We start from the raw sequence: 19,442 nt of genomic DNA on the forward strand, positions 1-19,442 counted from the left end.
TAGTGATTTTACCATGCTAGAATTTGTCCTTGAACTGTGATAATTCCTCTTGCTTCCCTACATTGAGGATGGAGAGTCTTGCTAATTCCACTTTTGTGACACCCAGGGCTCTTTTTCAGCTGGAACTCACCAGAACTCTGTTCTGGCACCTCCAGGTAGGCACCATTGCCATTAAAAGAAAAAAGGGGAAGCTGTTCATGGTGAGTTCTGCCATCTCTTTTTCTAGAAAAATATCTCTGGGAACATCCAGCACTGTATGTAGCCCTTAAAAGGTTGGCTATGAGGGAATGCAGCCCTAATCCTGATCTAGAGAGAAATTTTGTAAAAATGAGATAGTAAATACTATTGGCCTGTGATAACTGTGGAGTGTGTTGTTGTTTTTCATTGAAACAAGCCATTTCCTACAAAACACATGACAGTGTAGAAACTGCCCATTTGCATTTCCCTGACATTTCCTTACCTGATACTTTTTTCATATTTTTTTCATGATCTTTCCCATGATGTAAAATCCACTTTTGGAAATCTAGCAGGACTTTTAGTGCTCATTTCTGTGCTGCCTGCTGTCAGGAAAAAAAATCAGCTTGCAACACTGTTAACCTGGAAAATTGTGGGATTAAATCTGGGGTGGTATTCTGGTGGTATTTCTCGCCATTTTCATGGGGGAATCATGAGGAGACAGAAGCCCACATGCACATGAATTTTATATATTCATTCGAAAATTTATAACCAGCTGTCATAACATATAGCAAGGTGGGTTACGCCATATAAAACATAGTACAATAAAATGATTATATAAATAGTTGTAAGACATAAGTAAAAATATTAATATATATTGGTTAGTTTAAATAATAATAATAACTATGTGATGCCCTGTCAAAACAGTACAGTTTTCAGAAGACATTTGAAATAATAATAGGGGTGTCATGTCAGAAAAATCTGCTGTTCTGTCACACAACTGGAAGTGAAAACCACAAAGTTCTGGAGATATGAAAGGAAAGCATGAAAAGCCATTTTTACACTTTGCTTTCATGGTTCTCCACCCTCAATACAGTCTGATTTTTGTCACCACAGATTAGGTGGGGGTGTGTGTGATAAAATGATTGAATGCTCTCTCTGGGATCATAGCTCACCAGTGCAAACAACCATATTCAAATGATCAATATTGTTCATCATTCATCTGAACATTAGTAAACAGATGGGATTTGTTCAGCATGTTGGTGGGGAAGATAGGTGAGAGTTGCTATATTGTGGGGTCTGCTCTCCCCTCCCCATCTATAACTGGCTGTATATTTTCATCCTCAGATTACCAGAATTCCACTGAAGGTAACAGTATATCTGTATTTAGGGGGCTGTACTCTGCAATTTTTGAAGTGATGCCAATTCTTTTTATGATAGGCTTTACTGTGCTATTGTGTGGGTTAATCTTCTAGGGTTGTTTGCTTCTGTAAGGTATTGTTATTCTGCCAAGGATAGTGCTAGATGAACTTCATGTTGCTCTGAGCCCTTTACAATTGTGAAACTATGACTTTGTGAACTGCACATTATAAATGATTTCCCAGAAAATGCATCACTTTAAATGCGCATACTTCTGTAATTGTCAAGTTCATTTTTTCTGGTTCCTCCTTTTTTGATGGGGAAGTGTCTGTTTTTAATTTGTTATTTCATTAATTATAGTTACTTTTACACATTTTAAAGACAGCTACAAAGTGCACCTAACTGGCAAAGGAAGCATAAAAGCAATGTTTGGATTAATGATTTCAAAGGGGATTCAGCAAGGATTTGAGAAGCCATTCACAATACCAAATCGAGATAATAGCGACTTAATGGACTTAATGGCATGTGAACAAAGTGCTTGAAAACAGCACACTTTGGGTTTGTCACAGTCAATTTCACTTAAAACAAAATATGTTCTATTTTTACATTTTACATTTAAAACTATTCTGCCTTAGGTTTTTATTACAAACGTCAGCTTATTTGCTTCTTCTGGTTTTGTATATATTACTGTGACTATTCATAACAATATCAGTGCTTAAAATCTATACATTGTGGCAGGGTGGTGATAAAATTCACTGTTCCTTCCTAATTTGGAAGGAAGAAAACAAACATTGACACCATAAATCTGTACTGACCCATCATATCTGAAAGTCACTGTCACAATTCATTGTCCTGACATTGACTAAATAAAAGGGAAGGATTGTGTTGTGCATGAGAGGAATTTTTGTCACAGGTTACTTCCTTTTATGAACCAAGGTGGGACAAAATGTTGGCTCTCAGTTTGCTACCCAATTCACATGTGGTGTGAATTATGGATATAAATGAGATGAGGAATATTGTTGAAATCTGCACTGCACAGAATAAATTTGGAGGGGTGGGCTTACCATTTTTGTGCACACAGACATTTGGTCTCCTTGTTTTTAAAAGCGCTCTCTCTCTCTCTCTCTCTCTCTCTGTGTGTGTGTGTCTCTCTCAGAACCTATCAGAATCAGGCCAAAGGCCCATCTAGTCCAACATCCTGTTCTCACAGTGGCCATCCATACTATGGGAAGCCCATAATTAGAACAGGCTGGTGCTGAGCCCACAACGGCCCTCTCCCTACACATGATCCCCATCAACTGATATTCAGATGCATATTGCCTCTGACAGTGGAGACCATCTCTACCTCTTGTGGGAGCAGATTCCATATGTTAACTAGGTGCTGTGTGAAGATGTATTTTCTTTGTTATTAACAGGGGTGTCATCTTGAATAAAATATTGGGGAGCAGGTAAGCCCTGCCCTGCATAATCAATCACAAAACTTGGTGCGCGCACGCGCACACACACACTATTTAAATGGCAATAGCCATCAGCTTTGTGGAGGGCAATGAGACCTCAGCTCCTAGGAGTTGGCTCCTACAGTCCTGAATATTCCAACATTTAGCTTCATTCAATGGTCCTGGGTTCTAGAACTGGAAGGGAGACTTAACATCTACTTTCTCCTCGCCCTGCATAATTTTATAAATCTCTAACATGTAACACCCCTTACTCATCTTCCCCCTTCAAAATAAAAAAAGCGTCAAATAGTATAACCTGTCTACATAGGATAGTTGTTCAATTTCCTTGATCATTTTGGTTGCCTTTTCTCTGAACTTTCCAAGCTATATGACATCCTTTTTGAGGTGAGGCAACCAGAACTATACACACTATTCCTAGTGTGGTCACACCATATATCTGTATCCATTATGATATTGATTTTTTTTTTATTCTCTTCTGGTCAATCACCACCAGTTCAGATCCCATAGGCGTATATATGAATTTAGAGGGGGGGGGGTTGCCGGGAAATGCATTACTTTACACTTGCATACATTACATTCATTTGCCATTTTACTGTTCATTTGCTCAGTTTGGAAACATTGTAATCACAGAGAAACCCCAGAGCAAACCAGATGAGCAGTAAAGAAATGAAATGGGAGAAATCCCCTTGTCCCTAAATAAAAGTTTACATGAATCATAGCTAATTAAACAATGAGGCTTTCTCTGCATGGAGAAAAAGCTTAAGGGAAATTTGACAACAAAACTGTTGTGGTGGAAAAATGAGAAGAATGACTGATTATCTTCCAAGGCACTGGTGCCCACAATCAATAGATTCAAACTGAAGTACAGCAGATGTAGACTGGCTATCGGGGCGGGGGGAATGATGACTTCCTAATTGTATGAATGGCTGAGCAATGAAACAGGTCTCCCAGTGAAGTTATATAATTACCTTTTGAACAGATTTGGATGGAGAATCTATCAGGAAAGGTTTGTGCATAGGATATCTTGCCAGCTTAGAAGTGTGAGCTAAATGACCCTTGGTTTCTCTTCCATCTCTATAATTTGAATGGCGTACACTCTATTAACACAGTAATAAAAGATACGTTACAGGGAGAGCTGCTGATAATGTCAACATTTCATTAGTGACACTGCGATTAAATTTCTGTCAAGCTTAGGAGCATCAATTATATGTTAGGATATGAATCAAAATAAATGGCAAAATTGATTTAAATAGTCTATGTTCGCTATTCCTAACTTAGTTCTTGCCTACAGTTAATATTTTATGCTGTAAACCTATTCTTAGCAATAGTACTTCATACACAGATAACCAGGTTGTGAAGGATTTCTATCATCATCTGAAAGCACAGGCACAAGTGGCATGTGATACAGTGCTCCTATATGGCTCCCCTTCCGGTCCTCATCACTGTTGCAGGGAAAGGAACCATGTACTCATGCAAAGACTCATGCCACATAATCCTTCTGTTGCAGTCAGCAAAGAGAAGAAGGTTGGGTAGGTGACCCTTCTTCCTCAAGCTGCCTTAGGGTGTTCACTGGGAAGCAAATATTAACATCCCTGACTTCTTGTACCACCTACCAGTTATGAGCAAGGTAACCATGCTCATGCATGCATCCAGTTAGCTAAATCAACCAGCACCACATCCCTGCTTGCTTTAACACTGAGAGGTTGGTGGGAAAGGTGTCCTCTTAGGCCAGTTGTGAACCTCATCCCCAAAAATCCTGCTCGGTCCTCAAGCAGGAAACTAACTAGTTCACCATGGATATATATTAGGATGGGTGGGTCACCATGTTGAATCCAGAGACACAGTTGAGAAGGTGGTGGTGACACATTAAGGATGCCTCCTTCTGATTGCTTGACCTTCTCAATAAGACATTGGCTCCAGGCTAGTATGGCTTTATCCCAGTTTCGGATCAAAAACCAAAGAGCAATACCCAAGCAGCTAGTATTATTCATGGAACTATTATTCAGGGAATGTTCACCATTAGGTAGGTTAGCTAGATGGATGGATGGATGGATGGATGGATGGATGCATAGTTTGGCATAAACCCAAAGAAGATTACCAGGCAATTACGTTGAACTATGGCAAGAATTAATCTGTCTGTGCAAGACAGATTGCTAAGTAAATAAGAAAAAAAAATGATTCAAGAAACTTAATACATCTGATAAAAGCATCCCTGAAAGCTCCAGTTACACAGCTCATTTAAATCCCTTTTCAAAAACAGCAGCATCACCAAATTACTAACTAACTGGAGCCTAAAAGTTCTCTATCGGAAAGCTAAGCGATTCTACAGGGTTATTTCAAATTATATTGCATGTGCAGGAACTCAGTGAAGAAGGCAAATTCTGCATCCCACTTTCCCCTATAAGACATTCTGATACAATAATGCAATATGTTTAAGGAAGAAACAGGAATATTTTATTGACCAGCAAGACTGAATGAGATTAGGATTTTATATGATTTCAGGTACAAATTTATGAGAGTTCTATATTAAAGTTGAAGCATTTCTTCATAGTTGCTAAACTGACATGTTGTCTAGCATCTTTAGTTAAGTTTGCTATAACAATTTGGCTACTGTAATACTCTACGATTACATCTGCACAGGCGTGCAAACCCGAATAAAATAGGGTGGGCAGGTAAGCCCGCCCACATAATAAATCATGTGACACAGTACACACACACAAACCCATACCCCATTTGAATGGCAATGCCCATCAACTTTGGGGGGCCCAACCTCCTCAAATATTTTATTGGAGGGGATGAAGACCTTTTAGCCCCTAGGAGTTGGCTCCTACACATCTACATAAAAATATTTTGTCACTGCCACTTATGATGAACATACCAACTCTGCCATGAACACTTGAAGGACTGCTGGATCTGCTAAAATGAAGGATGAAGCAATAGCATCTTAGAAACCAGGAGGGCCTTGTTGGAAGTTGATTCACAGAATGTGTTACTCATTTCCCTTTCAGATTTCTCTACTAACAAAGACTAACATAAACACAGCATCAAGCTGTGTTACTTTTATTGCTGTTAGCTGCTCTGAGCCCAGCTTCAGCTTCAGCTGGGGAGGGTGGGATATAAATAAAATTGTATTATTATTATTATTATCATCATCATCATCATCATTATCATCTACTAGTTTATTATATTAGTAGCTTTCATTGTTAAATATGCTTTCCAGAAATCCCAGATATCCTTAGATTAGGTAACACTAAAATAGTGACTTGATCTGTAATAAGACTGCGATTTTCAACACAGTGGCCTGGTTCACATGACACACTGAGCCAAATGTGTGGACTTTCACAGATGAGCTCACAGTTGATTTGTTTCTTTCCAGTTTTTTTTTGTTTGTTTTTTGCAACTCTGAGCTAAGTGACAAGGCTGAATAGCTTGAAAACCATTTGACTAGGTCCAGTTTGAAACAAACATTATTTCTTCCACTGATTTCAACTCATGACATTCAAGGCACCAGAGTCAGCATGTAAATTAGGAAAATGCAGAATTCATTAATCCCAACTTCTTCTAGACAATGGATCACACCTAATTATGTGCAGCCTTAGAGAGTTATGTGACAATCACAGGACATTTTTTTTCTACACTGCATTTAATGAATGTGTATGAGAAAAAACACATGTTCAAATCTCTGCATTTCACATAATACATTAAAGCTATTCTGTCAAAAAAAAATGACCTTAAATGTCTCCTCTAAATTTATAAATACGTGTTTCAATTTTCTCTGAATAAAAATCTGCTGAGTAACACTGTTTGTCAGGCATCACACAAATAATAAAAGTACCGGCACCCTTTTAGCACATTTCTTTTTCTCTCTCCCCCTCCACAAATCAACAATAAAATTAATAAGAATAGGGACATTACCTGATTGTGTGTTTTCTTCAGCAACCCAAATGTGTTAAAAAGTAATTTTTCATGAATATATTTTCACATTTCATTGAACACCTAGTGATACTGATGAGAACAAATACAATTTGATCGCTGCCTCGCATAAACCTGTAAAAAATACAATAATATTTTCTGAACTCTGCATTATTTTCTGAAATCTTAGCATCATTGGCAGTCAGATCCACATCACTCTAAAATGGGGCACAATGGCTGAAAGTATATGTGAAATAAATCGACTCCCCCATTCAAATAACAACAACAACAACCCAGTTATTGTATGGAGAGAAGGAAATCAACAGCAAAAATTAGATAAGCAAATCAGGGACTGTTCAAAAATAAGAAAGTGTCTGTCTTACAAGTGAACGTTGATAATATTTAAAATATTTATTCTCAATCATACATGCATAATAGGAAAAACTTACATAATGATTGCATAATGCTGGTATGAGAGCGCAAACACTTTAAAAGGGCTGTGCTTCAATGTATTGCTTTTTTACACTGGAGATGATCAAGGAGGAGATGATCTGGCAGTAAGTAGTCTTATTTCAATAATTGTTCTATAAATAGTTAAATAATTATAACTGGACCTTGCCTAGTGATAAAGTAAGTTGGTTGGTAGCTTGGATCCTGAAAGCAGCTGCTAAATGCATATGGTAGGTGAAATCTGCAAGGTCTAGGGCTACAGCACTAAAACGTTATCCTTTCTTTCTCCCTGGCATGTGGGAAAGGGGCTAAAAATGAGAGTTCTGACACACAGGGGTGGTAGTGATCAGTGAATGTAATAAAACCCCAATTTCCAAAACTCAACTATTACAAAATTCATCCTGTTGTTAAGTCTAATGTGGTATCATTCCTAAATTAGATGTATCTAAAAGACTGATTCATATTAATAGATCTTGATTTGCATTATGAAAACAACAACTCAGGTAATAAGCATGCGAGAAACACAAATATGGAACTCCTTGCGCTGTGATGCCTCCCAATAGCTCCATAGCGTCGACATCAGTTTATATGTTAATGCAGTCTTTTTCAACTTTGAGTTCCCAGGTGAACCACAGTTCCCATCATCCCTGACTACTGGCCATGCTGGCTTGGAGTGATGAGAGTTATACTCCAACAACATCTGGGAAACAAAGATTGAGAAAGGCTGTGTTTAAGAACAAGCAACAAATTGGCAAGCTGTGGTTTGCACCATTTCCCACTGATGTAGCACCGTTATCAAAAGATTACACATAATCCCAACACAGGTTTATGGTCCTATGTTATGGACCCATGGAGTTCAATTAAGTTCACTCAGAAAGGTAAAAGAAATTTGTGCACAGATGATGATTGCAACAGCCTATCTCTTTAATCACTCTTGTAAGAATCTGTCTTGAATTGCTTGATTTATATATAAATATAATGGTGAATTTTTAATTTGAAGGTTGGGGATTTTTTTTTTTTTAGGTGGGGTGTTGTTTAGTTTTCCTTAGTAACTAAATTAAATTGTCCATCAAATTTAATCAGTCAGTTTGTGACAAGGTATCCCATGGGCACGTTTTACTGTAGGTGTCATTATCATTGCCTTCATAAATCACCATAATAGAACTCCATAGTGCCAGGCTGTTGCAGAGCATCACATGATAAATCCCTAATAAATTGGTCTGGATTTTCTAAAATAAGAACAGCTCAATCTTCTGAACATAAAAATACAAGAACAATACTGCTTCCTGGCACAGAAACAAACAGGTCGGGGTGTGTGTGGAGCGCATTTGTGAGACAGACTGGAAATGCAGCATGAAGCCACTTCCAGCTAAAAGTCTGGTGTAATTGCCAGAGGTTGGGAGGAGTGAGAAGACATTACTTAGGTGCTGTCCCATACCTCCCCACCCCTTTATTCTCAAGCAAGGCAAGAGATAGATCAATGAGAGATAGCCAGAATTGGGAGTGGCCTAGTTTGGAGGTTCTTTTGGACAGAAAAAGAACTTTGTCAGTGGTAGCAGCTCGGCAGTGGCATAGCAACTGCAGAGGCAAACTCACTGGCCTCATAGAATCATAGAATTGCAGATTTGAAAGGGACTCAATAAGTCATCTGCTTCAACTCCCTACAGTGCAGAAATCACAGCTCAATAATCATTTCAACGTAGTACATTCCACTGTTGAACAGCTCTTATAATCAGAAAGTTATTCATAATGTTTAGTTATTCATGATGCTTGCGCCATCTTCCATGTGGCAGCCCTTTACATATTCAAAAATATATCTTTTCTTAGTCACTTCTTCTCCAAGCTAAACACACCCAGTTCCCTCAAACGTTCCTCATAAGGCTTGGTTTCCAGACCCTTTGTGAACTTAGCTGTCCTCCTCTGCGCATGTTCTAGTTTGTCTTCTTGAACTGTGGTGCACAAAAATGAAAACAATATTCCAAGTGGGGTCTGGTGAAGGCAGAAAAGAGTGGAACCAATGCCAGATCTTGGGACCTCAATTTTTTTTGGCAACCTGTGTGACACCAAAATTCAACATACCCACCCTTCTTGCCTTCCATTCCACCTGCCCACAGACTGTCTTGCCAGAGTGGTGCATGCTCCCACTTGGACTACAGCAATGCGCTCTACGTGGTGCTACCTTTGAAGGTGACCCGGAAACTACAATTAATCCAGAATGAGGCAGCTAGACTGGTGACTGGGAGTGGCTGCCGAGATCACATAACACCGGTCTTGAAAGACCTACATTGGCTCCCAGTACGTTTCCAAGCACAATTCAAAGTGTTGGTGCTGACCTTTAAAGCCCTAAATGGCCTCGGTCCTGTATACCTGAAGGAGCGTCTCCACCCCCATCGTTCAGCCTGGACACTGAGATCCAGTGCCGAGGGCCTTCTGGCAGTTCCCTCATTGCAAGGTTACAGGGAACCAGACAGAGGGCCTTCTTGATAGTGGCGCCTGCCCTGTGAAACGCCCTCCCTTCAGATGTGAAGGAAATAAGCAGCTATCTTATCTTTAAAAGACATCTGAAGGCAGCGCTGGATTAAGGAAGTTTTAAATATTTAATGCTGTATTGTTTTTAACACTCGATTGGGAGCTACCCAGAGTGGCTGAGGGAACTCAGCCAGATGGGTGGGGTATAAATAATAAATTATTATAATTATTATTATTATAAGATTTTTGGTATACTCAAGGCTCTGCACCTAGTGCAACTGAACTGGTCATGTTTGCCTAAATCTGCCTCTGGTGCAACTATTACCTTCCCATTCCACATTAGGATTATAAATATTAAGTGGATTCCTTTCATCCATTGCACACAACTAAGCATGTTCAACCATCCACACCATGCAGTCAGGGCTTAACCTATCCAAGGCCATATCACTGCCAAGATTTCAGGCTACCTAAGTGTGGTTCTGGTCACAGTCTTTAATGGCACCTCCTCATACCTCTATCAGTCCATCATCTTCAGATGCTACCCCAGCCATGCCTGTAGCAGTGATGTGGCTGGACATTCAAGAAAGAAAAGGAATCCACATTGCAGGTAATAAAATAAAACATCCTATTTGAGATATATAGGTAGGCTACCTAACTAGGAATTAGCTGAGGCATGGTAAGCTTAGGGGAGAAAGTAGTGGGAAAGTTTGAAAGACTGCCAGAGAAATGTATTAAAGAGAGTTAAAATTAATACTGTTTGTTCAGTCAATTCTTTTAGTCAAGCAACAAGGCTTTATATTAATGTGTGTTCTCTGGTAATTGTTTTGAATACAAGGGAATGATTGGAAAGGGGACCAAAACCAAGTAAGTAAACTATTAGACTCTACCGCAAATCAGTGATGCACAGAAATGAAATGAGGTGGAAGCATTTAATAAGATGCCACAAATATATCTTTCCACTGCCCCCTAAAAAAGTTAAAATTAATATGCTATGTCAAAAACAGGATTACCATAGACAAAAATTCAACATAAAGAATTATGTTGGGGTGGATTCTAATCAGATGAATCACAACTAGGTTAGTAGTTGCATAGGATATGTTCATTAGAGAAAGAGGAATAATTCATTTCGAAAGGATTTATTCATGGAGTTTGGTGCTTCTGACCAGAACAAGATTTTCCTGCTTCAAACTGCCTCTTTCACTTATGTACAAGCCACTCACGGAATGCCATTGTCTTTTTAAAAAGCAGCTTAAAACCCCAAGTATATTCTGGTAATAAGGATATCATATCCAAATCAATTTATCATCAAGTTTTAGAGTGGCGTGTATCTGTTCTGAAATTTGCACATCATTCACAAATGCCTGGGTTAGGCTGCCTAAAAGCTTCTGCAAATGTTCATCAGGACTGACATCATCATTGTCTACAGCATGTTGCTTGCCCGCACCATGTGACTGTAACATCATTTCACAGTCCACATCCTCTCTCATGGGTGCCTTCACTTCTTACCAAACTCCAGGATATTAAGCTAATTGGGGAATAACAAAACACTGGGTCATTGATCCACTATCTGCTCCACAGCAAGGACATGACAGGGTGGGAGGGGTACTCATGGACTTCCTACTTAGGTTGATGCTCTGGCTGTGGAGGAGTTGGTGTGTCAGGGCTTTGCCTTTCCAGTCTTCACTCTCCTCCCAACAGGCAGAAATCACCATTGCTAGAAGGAGGCATGTCTGGGTTGTGTGGTTTTTTTTCAGGGGTGCCCCCCACAAGTGATAGGCATCTTTGCTTTCAAGGATAATAGGATCATGTTTTCTACTCTGACCTTCCTTCCAAAGGTGAAGTGGCTATACACTTGTACCCCACAGATATAACTTCACACTTCTCTGAATTCTTCAATGCAGATGTGCAGCCAGGCAAAGTGTAGGGGGGGAGCATTTGCTTTAGAAAACTGTGCACAAACATACATATATTCATGAAAATCACTTTGCAAAAGTTGCTATATTAAACAAAATTCCATAGAGAAATGTGCTTATTAGAAGAAATTCACACAAAAAATGTTTATGCCCCCCCCCTTTTAAAATTGCAAACTAATGTGGAAATGTGGATCCATAAATTTAAGCCAGGAAAAATGAGAAATTGAGAGAAACTGAAATTGAGAGGTCCACCTAAGGAATGAAAATGGTGGCTCTGTAAATGAAAATATGCATGCAGATCCTATTGCAACAAACCATCTCCTTATAATTCCATTAAAACATTTGAGGTGTCATCTTATATGCTCATTTGTTGATATAGTTTCATAATGAAGAACAGCCACATTGTGGTTGGCAGGAGTAAAAACATCTTTACAGTGCTGGAGGCGGTATTGTTAATGGTTGGTGTGGGTGGGGGTGTGTAGTAAGTATTGCGCCAATAAAGCACCTTGAGTGCTACTTTGTAAAAGGTAACAGAATCAGGCAATTAGATTATTTCAATCTTCACACAGGTTTCTGTGAAGTGGAGCTATTATTTAAAAGTTGCACCTTCTTAACATCTAAAAGATCTGGCTCATCAGTTCTCTGTATAAGCAAGTATGCATAGCTATCAAGCATTCCTTATTTGGCGGGACAGTCCCTTATCCCAGCGCCATGTCCCACTGTTGTCCCTTATTGATGATGTCCCTTAAATAAGCTACTGAAGGTAATGGGGCCCTTTCTATGGAGAACCAGCTGTCCTTTGTCAACAACAAATTGTTGCTGGTTTTTTTTGTGTTGAATATATGCTATATGGTAATTTATGGACCTAATAGGCATCTAAAGCCATTTACATGCAACAAAATATGTATTTTATCAAAGTAATTGTTGATCCCTTATTTTGGCTGCTGATCGCTTATTTTCGAGGCTGCTGGTCCCTTATTTTCAAATCTGTAAGTTGACAGCTATGAGTATGTGACTTAAAGAAAATCCATGCTCAGGTGGTCAAAATCTAAATCAGAGAAGGGAAGTCTAACTCAAATCATTACCATGTTGGATGAGGCAAAATGTATGCAATGACAACAGTGTGATTACTAAAAGCATGCAGGAAGCAAGCCATTGGCTCAGTGAGGTTTCAGGGTGTCTGCCAGCAGCTCAGATCAAGATTCTAAACCAGTCTGCAATTACATAAGGGCCAGATCCAAAATGGGTGCTATTGTTCCAGGTCACCTGATCCTGCTGGGCTAAAGTAACGATTCACATGCAATAGGCTGCAGGCATCTGAAGCATATATCCAGCTGCATTACAATATTGTGTCCACTTGGAGTATGCCAAGTGGTCCAAGAAATACATTTTCTTCCACCTTTCTCATCACAGGAAGAATGTGGATGCCATGAGTGCACCTTAATCCAAGATGCTATCCTTTTTTCTCTTTTTTTTAACAACACAAATAAACTTTCTCCTCCACACCAGGACAAACCTCTGTCACTGAAGTCAAGAAGAAACAAAAGTAAGCAGGTAAGGCATTTTGTCTCTTGGCAGAATTGGGATCACCACAGGGCCATAGCTCATCATTAGGGCATTTTCTTTGCACGGAGAAGGTTCATTACTGGCATCTCCAGACAGAGCTATCTGAAACCTTGGAGAACCATGGACAGTCAGTGTGGACAATACGGACCAATACTTGGTATAAGACTGCTTCCTTAGTTGCTATGATGCTACATACAATTTTTATGTGCAGTGTATCAAAAAATGTAGACTGCAGAAGAAACAAATGTATAATAAATGCAAAAGAGTTTCAAATTATTAGTATTATTAATTCCCTACCCATCTGGTTAGGAACTGTCAGGTGGAAGAGAACTGATGATAGGTTATAAGCATCCTCACAACAGAGGCAGTTTTAGGATTGCATGACCAGTGTGCTCCCATTGGGTGATGTGCTGCAGGGGCACCATACAAAGCTGTAGAGGAGGGTGTGGGAGGCAGGGGGGGGGGATGAATTCTAGCATTGTACAGGGTGCTGCTAATATAGTGTGAGATAAAAGGAATCACTTCCTAAAGAGAGGCACATATCTACCTGAACTGTGCATATCTGCTGATTGAAATTGAAAATGCTGGTGAAGACGGCTTAACAATTATGTTGTCAACTAATGCAGTAGTGTTGCCAATGTAATAATATCACTGTCAAACCAATTTCTGAGCACAGAAGATTTAAATAAGCTGTTGCCTAAATAAAACTATGTATGAACCAAACTGTAGACTTATTGTCTATGTGGTAGGGGGAACGATCAATAAAAAAGCTCATGTAACAAATGGAATAGGGTGGATGTGGAGGAACTCCCTGAAACCACCACCTTGAAATAGATCAAGCTGATCTAGCTGAAACTTAGAGGGAGTCCTGAGTTTTTTAGGAAGGTCACAAGTCACATAGATGCTGCAATCCAGCACCCTAGGAGGGATCCCTAATGAACTCAGTGGGACTTACTTCTGAATAGATATGCTCTGGAATGCACTGGAAAAACTCCAGAGGGCTCAGATGTGACCCAGAGTAAGGTATGCCAGTGAGAACTCCCAAGGTGAATTAAACATATGCTCCAGTTTCACAAACTGCTTTTCTGCCTCGTTTTCTATTATGTCACTTCAGCAACACACGTTTATTCAAGCCTAATCAAAATAACATTATATATTATTAGTACAGTAGTTAGTGTTAGCATTATTAGTGTTGTTATTGTCCCTGCTGTTTGATGGTTGTTGACTTTCTCCCATTCTTTTCTGAATAACAATAGTTTAAAAATAGCTTGCAGTGTAGCATAGTGAGGAAGTTGGTATTTGGGGGGGGGGATAGAAGTGGCATACCTCTTCTTGATGTAGGGTTGCAACCAATACTGTAGGTTTGCAGAGCATTAGCACTGCACTCATACAAAGTGATCTACTTCTCTTAACCCTGCTGCCCTCTGTTCCCTTTCAAAATCTGCTCTGGAAGATTGCAGCAGCTACCTCCTCTTAAAAATAAAGAACTGGCTCTCTCTGCACATACTTTCAGCTAGGATTCTTCCTGTAATTCTAGAACCGAACTCATAGTCCTACCACGGAAATCCTTTCTTGATGTTCCAAATCTCCAGTTTCTTCATCACAGCTGTCTAATAAAGAGAACACCTTTTTATTGTGGCTATTGTTAAATAATTGGGAGTCAGAATTCTTGAGGATCGGCCGCAAACCTGTCAGAGATCTACCAATATGTATGTTGTATTTTTAATTCTTTTTTTTCCTAAGCTGGCCTGAAAATGTCAACTTGCAGAGAAGGGTGAGGCATCCATTTTAGAAAATACCTTGCCCAGTATTGGGGGACCTCAATAATTTGGACTATCAGAGCAGCGCGGCTAACAATACTGGAAATTGCAAGTATGGCCGAATCAACATATATGGTCTACTGAAGAAATGGGCACATTATACAAATCGAATGCTTTTCAAAATGGGATTCCTTTATTACCTCTTATAATAATTATTCTGTGTTTGGGAGATTGGGTATTTTATGTTTAACACTAGGAGATATATAAAAATGCATGTATAATAATTATTATTAAATTTTTCAATAAGCAAATAAGTGCAAATTTCCCGTTTGGGCCTGTTTGGTCCAGTTCCAATGGTTCTTCTTTCCTAAATAATAAGACAAATTCTCTTGTCCATTCTGCACTAAACAATATCATAAACTAATATCATAAATTGAAACCTATGTAAAAAATAAATAAATACACTTCCCTCAGTGCAGAAGACTTTTGTCAAAGTCACTAGCTGCAAAGGTCACCAATAAAGAGAATGCTGTAGACATGACTTGACAGTTTGAAACCAGATGACTGGCAGACACAATCGAGGCTCATGATGCACTTGGTCTGTGTTTGTTTGCTTCCCTCCTGAGAAATGTCCTGGGAAGTTTAATTCAGATAGACCAAAGATACACTGAAGTACACTATCACCCATGTTGTGTGTAACTATACAGAGGGGTATTTTCGCCCTCTATTTGACCTCCCCCTTTCAGTTATATTTTGTTCACATACCTTAACTGTGCATCCAATATATCTTATACCACTGCCTGAAATGGGACTTCCAGTAAGCCGACGTCACAAAATATCTTTCTTTGTAGTTTGAGTCTGCAAGGGGTGGGGGAATACTTTGGGTAACCTGATGCCATTGTAACACCTACTGGTTCACAGATGGGCAGTCTCACCCACCTGTCAAAATGCCCCGCCAGCTGAAAAAGGGTCTCAGCCCTGGAATAAAGTAGAAATGTTTCAATGATCTGGATGTATGCAGATACCCCATCCTACTCAGAATGCAGATTCTAAAATTAGCACTTGGATCATTCATGGTTTATATATTGAAACTCCAGAATATTCATTTTTGCAAGGAAGAAGAAAAAGAACAGCATTTGTATAATTGTTTAGATTTTCAGAATTTAGAGTAATGTGTTCTCAGCTTCGATGAATACAAAGCTCATAGAAGATGCTGGATTTTTTTTATTTTTTAAAAAGCAATTTCCTTTGTTTTTTATATCAGTCTATTTAAAAATAGCACAATGTTCTAGCTTTTAACACAACTCAAAAAGTAAATAAATGATTTTTTGATTGATTTTTTTTCCAATTGGGAAATTTCTAAAGTTCTTTCTTTTCAGTTTCCCTAAGCCAATGTCTATTAAGTTTATGCAATTGTGTCCTAAACACTCATATATTGATTACAGTGTTATATTTAACTGATGTTATTTCAAAGTAAAGTGGGACGTCACTATACCTTGAAGGGCATCAACTTGAAGGATGACAGCTGACAGTTGTCTGCTGTATTCTCCATCAGCTCTAGACAGCTTTATTCAGGAGGGCCTGGGGTCATCTGAACCTGACACATGAAAGATCTTGTACTGTGTTTACATCAACTTCTGTCTCTCGACTGACAAAGCACTTAGGTAGCTTTGTATCTGTGCGAACACTTGTCTGAGTGTAACTTACATCCTTCAAGCATTTCCTGGTCAAAGGTCTGTTGCTTCTTATAATCACTGAGGTGGATAGATGGTGACATAAGCTGGTTGTATTCATGGTGAATTGAATCCCTCTTCATGGAAATAAGTGAAAGAAATAGTTGCTTCCTGATAGAAATCCTGTGTCTGGCATAACAATTACGTTTTTGCATTTCACCAGAAAGCTTTCTTCTTTACTTTATTTTGTGGTATTTAATCATTTGAAGGTCTTTATATATGCTAGGGGGGTATGTCTGCTCTGCAAAAACCCCTAATCAGAAACAGAAGTGAGCATGGTCTGCAGAAGATGTGCACCTCAAGAGGAGGAAGCCAAGCTCCCGTGGGGCATGATAGGGTGGATCAGGGAACACAAAGAGCATCATCTCATGGCATTTCTGATGTGGATATAAAATGCCAAATGGGGACAGCTTTGCTTGCAAATTTCACCCAATTATTATTCTTGAAACTAAAGAAAAGTTTGAGATGTTTGCTTTCCCTTTTTTTAAAAAAAGCATGTCATTCTTATATCCTATCAGAATTAAGAGAGGAAATGTGGCATATCCCATGGTACATGGAAATATTCTAGACTGATTCACCCTTGACCACTTGGAATAAGTTCAACATCACTTTTGCCAGTGCAGTATTTATCAGTGACTTTTTGTTGAGGACCATTTAGACAAGATTAAATACTCCAGACCCTGAAGTTGTGAGGTCCTGCTCTTGCCATAACAAATCTTCTGCACCTACATAAAAGTTGGCAAAATACATACGATGCTCTGAATATAATTCAAAAGTGGTTAGGGGAAAAAAGCAAAGGAGCACTCCTGTGCCTCTTTACAGTGGTACCTCAGGTTACATACGCTTCAGGTTACATACGCTTCAGGTTAGAGACTCCACTAACCCAGAAATAGTGCTTCAGGTTAAGAACTTTGCTTCAGTGTGAGAACAGAAATCATGCTCCGGCAGCATGGCAGCAGCAGAAGGCCCCATTGGCTAAAGTGGTGCTTCAGGTTAAGAACAGTTTCAGGTTAAGTACAGACCTCCAGAACGAATTAAGTACTTAACCTGAGGTACCACTGTAATTGATTTTTTGTTTTTGTTTAGAAAGCCACCAAAATTAAGCTTTTTTGATGGGAACCTAACCCAAAAATAGTTATTTTAAGCTTTTTGAGCTGTTTCTGTTGCTTTTTCTATCACGTTGCCATACATCCGGGTATTCCCTGACATTTTGCCAGTTCAGCAAAAATGGAACCTGCAGACATAATCTACCTGATGGGGTTTACAAATCTGCCAAATTTCAAGCCAATCCAATAAAAATTGCAACAAATACAAGTTTAAAAATGCTGAGAATTGGTTCCAATACAGGACTAAGACAATACAAGACATATTTGTTGGTCCCAGGCACTCTATACCACCCACCTGAATTTTGGCCTGAAAGACCAAGGAAAAGTGTAAGGTAAAGGTAAAGGTAAAGGGACCCCTGACCATTAGGTCCAGTCCTGGCCTGAAGGAATGGATTTCCAAAACCCAAAACTGACTGTGCCGGCAGTTTTTAAACTGCACCAAAATCCCCATTTCTCCTTAGCTAAAATGCATAAACTTTAGCCATTGAGCAAATGCAAAACAAGAACACAGCTCTCTCCCTTATCAGTTTGACGGCAAGACTGGCCTTGACTTTACCAGTAGAACAGACACAGACATATCTTATGTCCTGACCACAAATGACGCAGAGACCCAAGTCTGGGACTAACGCCAGAGCATGTTCTCGGAAGTAGTGACCTCTTGCTCCAAGATAGGAGTAGGAACAGGAATATCCTTTTATGGTCAGGAGTGCAGGAAGGAAATCCCTTTTATGGTTAAGAGTGCTGGAGCAGGAACATATGTCAACCTACGTATACAAGCTGATGTGGTTGGAAGGAGGGAGAGGGTGCCTGGAGGATATACATACTGCATGAAACTTGTCATTTCTTTGGACTTGCTGTGGACTTGATCACACAAGTGCCTTCTGCTATCTGGAGAGCAGAATAAACTCTTTCTTTGAATCAACCTCAGGTGTCGTTTGACTTCCTTCCTCCTGTCCCGGAGCAACGCTGACCCAATCAGTGAATTCCAATAAGGTTACATTTCTTGGGGGCTCGTCCGGGATTCCGCGTTCTCCAAGGACAAGGAAAAAGGACCGAGGTGTCACTGCTTAGCAAACAGCTCGGTCGGCGTCAGTGGCTCCAAGCGTGCACCCTACCATTTCTAGGGGGAGCCCCCCACCCCGTACCTGAGTGGAGACACAGCAGAGATAGAAGACAGCAGCTGCACGGGAAAAGGGTGCCCAAGGGAAGGGAAAGGTAGGCTCCACAGCTTGTTTTGTGGGAGTCAGGGGCTTGATCAGCCCCGCCCAGTAGGAGCAGTAGGGTGCCGCTGGGTTAAACCAGTAGAGAGCAGTAGTGTGCCACTGGTTTGCAGGTAGAAAAGCAATATAAGTGCCACTGGCGTTGGGAAGTTTATGGGTAAAGGGGATTGGGGAGGTGAATGGGGTTTGTATGTGTATGGGGGGAATTCAATTGGTGAATTCCAATAAGGCTACAGGCCGACTCTGGGGTTGTGGCGCTCATCTCACTTTATTGGCCGAGGGAACCGGTGTACAGCTTCCGGGTCATGTGGCCAGCATGACTAAGCCACTTCTGGCAAACCAGAGCAGCGCATGGAAACGCCGTTTACCTTCCTGCCGGAGCAGAATCTATTTATCTACTTGCACTTTGGCGTGCTTTCGAACTGCTAGGTTGGCAGGAGCAGGGACCGAGCAATGGGAGCTCACCCCATTGCGGGGATTCGAACCGCCGACCTTCTGATCGGCAACTGCTAGGCTCTGTGGTTTAACCCACAGCACTACCC

General features: G+C 39.9%; 1 long non-coding RNA gene across 1 annotated transcript; it reads right to left on the reverse strand.

The window, feature by feature from the left end:
* Positions 1-3,313: 3,313 nt before the first annotated feature.
* On the reverse strand, positions 3,314-16,480 carry LOC309368169. Its single transcript, XR_014167587.1, has 4 exons — positions 16,337-16,480; positions 14,408-14,691; positions 6,687-6,818; positions 3,314-3,868 (listed from the first exon to the last, which is right to left on the reverse strand). It is a non-coding gene; the product is annotated as an uncharacterized lncRNA (long non-coding RNA).
* Between the last annotated feature and the right edge of the window lie 2,962 nt (positions 16,481-19,442).

The sequence above is a fragment of the Podarcis melisellensis genome (genome assembly GCF_964234715.1).
Source record: "Podarcis melisellensis genome assembly, chromosome: 4".
NCBI classification, from domain to species: domain Eukaryota; kingdom Metazoa; phylum Chordata; class Lepidosauria; order Squamata; family Lacertidae; genus Podarcis; species Podarcis melisellensis.